At 32.8% G+C, this 5,854-nt stretch overlaps 1 long non-coding RNA gene across 1 annotated transcript; it reads right to left on the bottom strand.

The window, feature by feature from the left end:
• Positions 1-599: 599 nt before the first annotated feature.
• On the bottom strand, positions 600-5,030 carry LOC143447414 (uncharacterized). The gene is made up of 3 exons (XR_013114091.1): positions 4,921-5,030; positions 4,501-4,593; positions 600-808 (listed from the first exon to the last, which is right to left on the bottom strand). It is a non-coding gene; the product is annotated as an uncharacterized LOC143447414 (long non-coding RNA).
• Between the last annotated feature and the right edge of the window lie 824 nt (positions 5,031-5,854).

Raw genomic sequence — 5,854 nt, forward strand, 5'->3', positions numbered from 1 at the left:
ACAACAGTGACTGTACGACCGAATTAGACCATTTGAAGCTAACCTTGAAGTTTAATTCAACCACGGACAGCTTCACAAAAACGACCACAGTTGTATGGTTTCATTTTTCTGCAGACACACAGCCAAAATTAGGTTTGATTTACATGCGACTTCAGATTACACAGTTTCTTTATTTAACTGAACACACCTTGTTAAGTGGCTCTTTCTAATCAAAAAGTAATTCAATTGTGAAGCTCCCTGCTTGTTGATTCAGCTACAATTGGTACCACAAACACTGACACATGACTGAAAAAACCTTTGAGATGTGAGTTGGCAGTATCTAGACAGCATTAAGCAAGGGCCATCTCTGCTTTATGGTCGTTCAATAGCTCGAGCAATTACAGCACTTTTTCGAATGGAACATATATGTTTCCATTAAATTCATTCATCCATCGTTATATGTTCATATAAGAATATATATATATACATGACATATTTCATATATAACATATATACATCCATTCATTCATCCATTCCATTGTTATATGTTCACATAACATATGATATATTTGTTTGAAAAAGAAAGTTGTTTATGAGGTTAACTATATAGTATATATTCATTTTTTAGCTCCACCGAAGACATCCGATATATTAATGATGATTCTTACTTTCAAAAGTTCTGGCAATGTGTCCGGATCAAAATAAATGTCACCTTCAAAAGTACCAGTGCTTCCACACTCACAACTTATTGCACATCCATCTTTATCTTCTTCTCGTCCAAATGGACAACTGTGGCTGCAAACTGTTGTATCAAATTTACAATCCAATTCTAAAAAAAAACTTCTTTTTGACTTTTGAGTAGAAACTATTTCGTGTAAAAAGAACAATATATAGTAGCAGTGATATCAGCAAGACACATCTAAACGTTAGCAAGCTGCTTTTATACATGTCTTGAGGTTTGTTAGAGCAAGACTTTGTAACTTATGTGTCGTGACACATTTCTGTGTTGCAGTGTAACCTGAACATACTTTTTTCTAAAAGAAATAGTAAAAAATACATTTTACACTTTCAGTGCAAAGCAGAGTGATCGTGAAAGCGAAACAAAACACAACTTGCAGTAAAAAGTTCTGTAAAGCATTCCAGCACAACCTGCATTTCCCATGCCGTTAACCCTTTTCCTGCAAATAAAATTACCAAAAATAGCAACAAAGCAATTGTTACAAGTTGTCTTTCAAAAACTGAGTCAAACGCCAAATGATTGGGCTCATTTTAATCAAAGCTGGCAGAAATAACTCATTGAAAGAAATCATGTGATTTTTTTACTCTATATTTGTAGTTGAGTTGTGCTGACAAAGCTTGAAAGTTTATAAGTGCATGGCCAGTGAAAAAAAAAATAGGAAGGACTATTTAAAATTATATGCAATATTCTATTACATAGACAGTGGATGAAAGCAATATTTATCCAAGCAATAAAATAAAACTGACTTATAGCTAACGCATTTTCGTTACAGTACCACCTTAACTTCCGTTAAAATCCCACTTTTTACCAATATGTCCTATTGACCTGGCATTACTGTTAACTATAGAATTTAGCACTGAAACCACAAATAGAAGATGGGTCGGGCTCAGTTTCGGGCTTAAGTTAAAAAAATTGGTACAATTTTATTCCAGTATATATCATACTAACATTACACTAGACAACAAATTTTTGTTTATCAGAATTTTTTAGTGTTTTTATATGTCCTTGGGGTCGCTGATGCTGAATTTGGTGTTATTTTTTGTCTAGTATCAATGATTTTTAAGATATTTGCAAAAATATATTTTCCCCAATTGAGAACGAATTTTATTGTACTGTACTGTGACGATGTTGGATGTTACCCTAACACTTTGAGGACCAGTGGTATACATATGTACCAAAGAAATATTGCACCTCAGTGCCTTTTCTTTACAAATATTTTTTCTGGACTTGTCCCCAAATTTTTTTAAACAGTTGAAGCAATAGGTTATAAGTGTTAGTGTGTACATAAGTTTATATTTTGCAAAAACCTTGTTGTCCTCAAATGTAAAGTCTGGTGTGTCCTTAGGTGAAATTTTTATCTGAAAACATTACAGTACTAATAGAAGCATTGCACATGCTTGACAATAATTTTATTTTTCCAACCTAGGTTTTTAAATATTTTAAAGTTTATATACAAGTTAAATGATGAGTACAAAAAGAGCTTGTCAACTTTCTCCGGACTCTTTTTGTTATGTCTGTGATTATCATATCAGACCACAACATATTAAGCACAAAATTATAACCGAAACTAAATTTGTTATCGCATACGGGGCATATTTTGGCATGAAAATGGGTTACCAAGATAAACCTTGGGCACCACATTTTTGTTACGGAAGTAGTAGATCCACAGTAGAATGATGGTTGCGAGGCAGTCACAAAAGCCGATTGTTTGCCGATTGTTATTTCTGCATGGTGGATATTTTAAAGTATGGAAAACCAAAAGACAGAAAAAAGATTTTTTTATCCCAATATTCCCTCATTCCCTGCGCCTGTCCGCGAATAAGTTCTAAGTGGCCCGCGTGGTATTTTTCGAAATGACTTATATTATCAACTGAATCGCCAACGTAATTTATGGCGAACTTACATTCCGAGAAATTGGCATTTATTGTTTGCTTTCTTTGTCTATTGCTCTAGTCTATACTATAGAGCAATAGATAGTAGAGATAATTGATAATATAGCAATAGATAGATAATATACTATAGTCTCTAGCGCAGGGGTGCACAACTGTTCAAGTTAATTTTATTGCATCACAATTTATTTCTAAGATTAGAATTTTGTTGTGAGGGTTTTAATTAGAAAGTAGCAGTAAACACTGAAGTGGCCCGCGCAATCATTCGTAAATCGCATGTGGCCCTTTGGCCAAAAAGGTTGGACACCCCTGATCTAATGCATATTCCATTGCAGGAAAAATTTCGTTATTTTAAAAAGTCAGTAATCTGCAAATTACGTGAAAACGGTTGGCACTACGAAAAAACAGTCATTTTTGGGCTCAACACAGCAAAAATTATAAAGAAACATCAAAAAATCAAGATAAACCAAGCAAAACCAAAAATTTGTTGCCCAGTGTTGCCCATTTATTTACTATATAGGGCAGTGGTTCCCAACCTTTTTTGGTGTCTGGGCCAAATTTCAAACTTCAGAGTACGTATGAAGCCGCATGAAAACACTCAAGTAATTAGAACGACAATTTTAAAGCATGAAAGCATGTACCAACGAATAGCAACACTAACAAGAGAAATAACACAAATCAATTTAATGTCCAACTTGACTCCAACTCCAACTGACAAGGCAAAATATAATCGCCCTAATTATTAAAAATAGATTTTTATATTTTTTGTGGGATCTTCAGGGGTCAATGAGAGCCACAAGAAGGCTAGCTTGGAGCCGCAGTTGGGAATCACTGATATAGGGTATAAGGATTCATTTTCGTTCAGATCAGCCATCAATTAGTTTAAAATTCTAGTATTGTCATTATGATATCTTAAGTTACAATTATGTAAACAGTTCTTTATTAAATCATAAAACAACCCATGAAATAGGAATTTTATGTTTAACTCTGGATATATAAAAATTTTAGAATTTTTACAAGATCATAGGGGAGTACCAAATGGGAAAGATTTGGATTCTTGAGAATACAAATCGAATCCAAAGGTGCTTATATTAGCTCATTTCACTTCAACAACCTATTTAACAACATAATCTTGATTAAACTATTTGTAAGTTATACAAAAATTAGATTTCATGTATTTAGGTGTGTTATTTATGATGTCATGGTTGCCATTGGTGTTGCGTCATTAGAAAGTATTGGTAAAAAATGTCACTAATACAATATATGGGCTTGAATCGTTTGAAATAAAAGAACTTTATTGAAAAAAAAACAACTCAAATTAGTTGTTTGCAGTATGTACAACATAGGTAGATGTTGGCCTCTATATACAAGAAAATCTAAATAAAGGCTTTGAGCAACATAAAAGAAAGTAATATAATCAAGGACAAAGATAAGTACAGTGCTTCCGCGATTATCCATACCTCGCTTAACTTACATGACCTAACAATACAATAAAACAAACAAACTTTGTAGTCTTCTGCAGCTTTAGCTATACAGTGCGTCTGATATCATAGCCTATTCTCATTGATGTTTTGTAGTTGCAATTGATCGTTAAAAATGAAATGTTATACTGTATTCAAACTTTTTGAGATGGTTTCACATACGAAAAGCACTGATAAACGTTAAATAATTGTTTTATCTCTTAAATAAAAAAATTGAATTATCGTTTTTTTGCTTGTGTGTTCAAATGTGAAAAACATTGTCCTAACTAAACTAGATAATCGAGGAAGCGCTGTATTTGCAAAATCAAATGTAAAGCTAATTTTTTGTGTTACATTAATACTCAAATACTTAATTAAACAAACTTAAACTACAAGCAAATGCACATATTTTTCTAAACTCATTAAAACTTACTGTTGCATAAATTAATCTGGAATTGATCAGCTTCTATGTCTGGTGATGCCACTGCTTCACATGCAACAGAAGCAGCTGATTCTGTTTCGTTAACTGCAACAAAATTACATTAAATTGAACCATAAACTAATTTATTTTAAGTCATGTGCTCTAAATAGATTACCATAAGTTTTGCATGTATTGGGAAAACAGGGGTAAAAGATGTTTTTAAAGTTAACAATTCTGGATTAGTCAATTTAAATGCTAGTTTACATGTTTAAAGAAATTATTGTTTTTCAAAAAAAAACATCAATGCTATATATAATATTTTATAATTAAAAAATACAATGTAATGTAAATAAATGTAAAAATACTATGTAATTTTATGTATAAAATATAAAATAATACTATGAAAAACATAAACATAATATATTTATATACCTGTTAGTACTAAAACCACAGTCAAAGCAATTAGTCCACAGGCACAGCAAATACAGCCAGCAATTTTGAGTTTATGAGAGAACTGAGAGGCTTGTTTCCTTTGTGTAACTGTAAAGGTTGTCATTTAATAAGTAATGAGCCAATCTGATACAACTATCCTACAGTTTTTTGCCTGACTTACCTACTTACCTAGTTAGCTAGTATTGTATCATTACCTCACTGTGCCTCACTATGTGCGCTTATGGACACATTATTTTTTCATTTCACACTGCTTTTATCAGTGCAATGTGAAAAAGTAACAGAAAAATTTCTTTAGTTCTACATAATATCGCATTTTGAGAGTTGAAACAAAGTCGGTGTCATCAGCTGTCGTTCGATTAAGTGTCGTTCGATAAACTGTCGTTCGATAAACTGTCGTTCGATAAAGTGTCTTTCGATTAAGTGTCGCGTCACGCAGCAGGGGTGTCCAACCTTTTTGGCCAAAGGGACACATGCGATTTACGAATGATTGCGCGGGCCATTTGAGTGTTCACTGCTACTTTCTAATTAAAACCTAAAACCCTCACAACAAAATTCTAATCTTAGAAATAAATTGTGATGCAATAAAATTAACTTGAACAGTTGTGCACCCCTGCGCTAGAGACTATAGTATATTATCTATCTATTGCTATATTATCAATTATCTCTACTATCTATTGCTCTATAGTATAGACTAGAGCAATAGACAAAGAAAGCAAACAATAAATGCCAATTTCTCGGAATGTAAGTTCGCCATAAATTACGTTGGCGATTCAGTTGATAATATAAGTCATTTCGAAAAATACCACGCGGGCCACTTAGAACTTATTCGCGGACAGGCGCAGGGAATGAGGGAATATTGGGATAAAAAAATCTTTTTTCTGTCTTTTGGTTTTCCATACTTTAAAATATCCAC

Source organism: Clavelina lepadiformis, chromosome 2 (genome assembly GCF_947623445.1).
Source record: "Clavelina lepadiformis chromosome 2, kaClaLepa1.1, whole genome shotgun sequence".
Taxonomy (NCBI): domain Eukaryota; kingdom Metazoa; phylum Chordata; class Ascidiacea; order Aplousobranchia; family Clavelinidae; genus Clavelina; species Clavelina lepadiformis.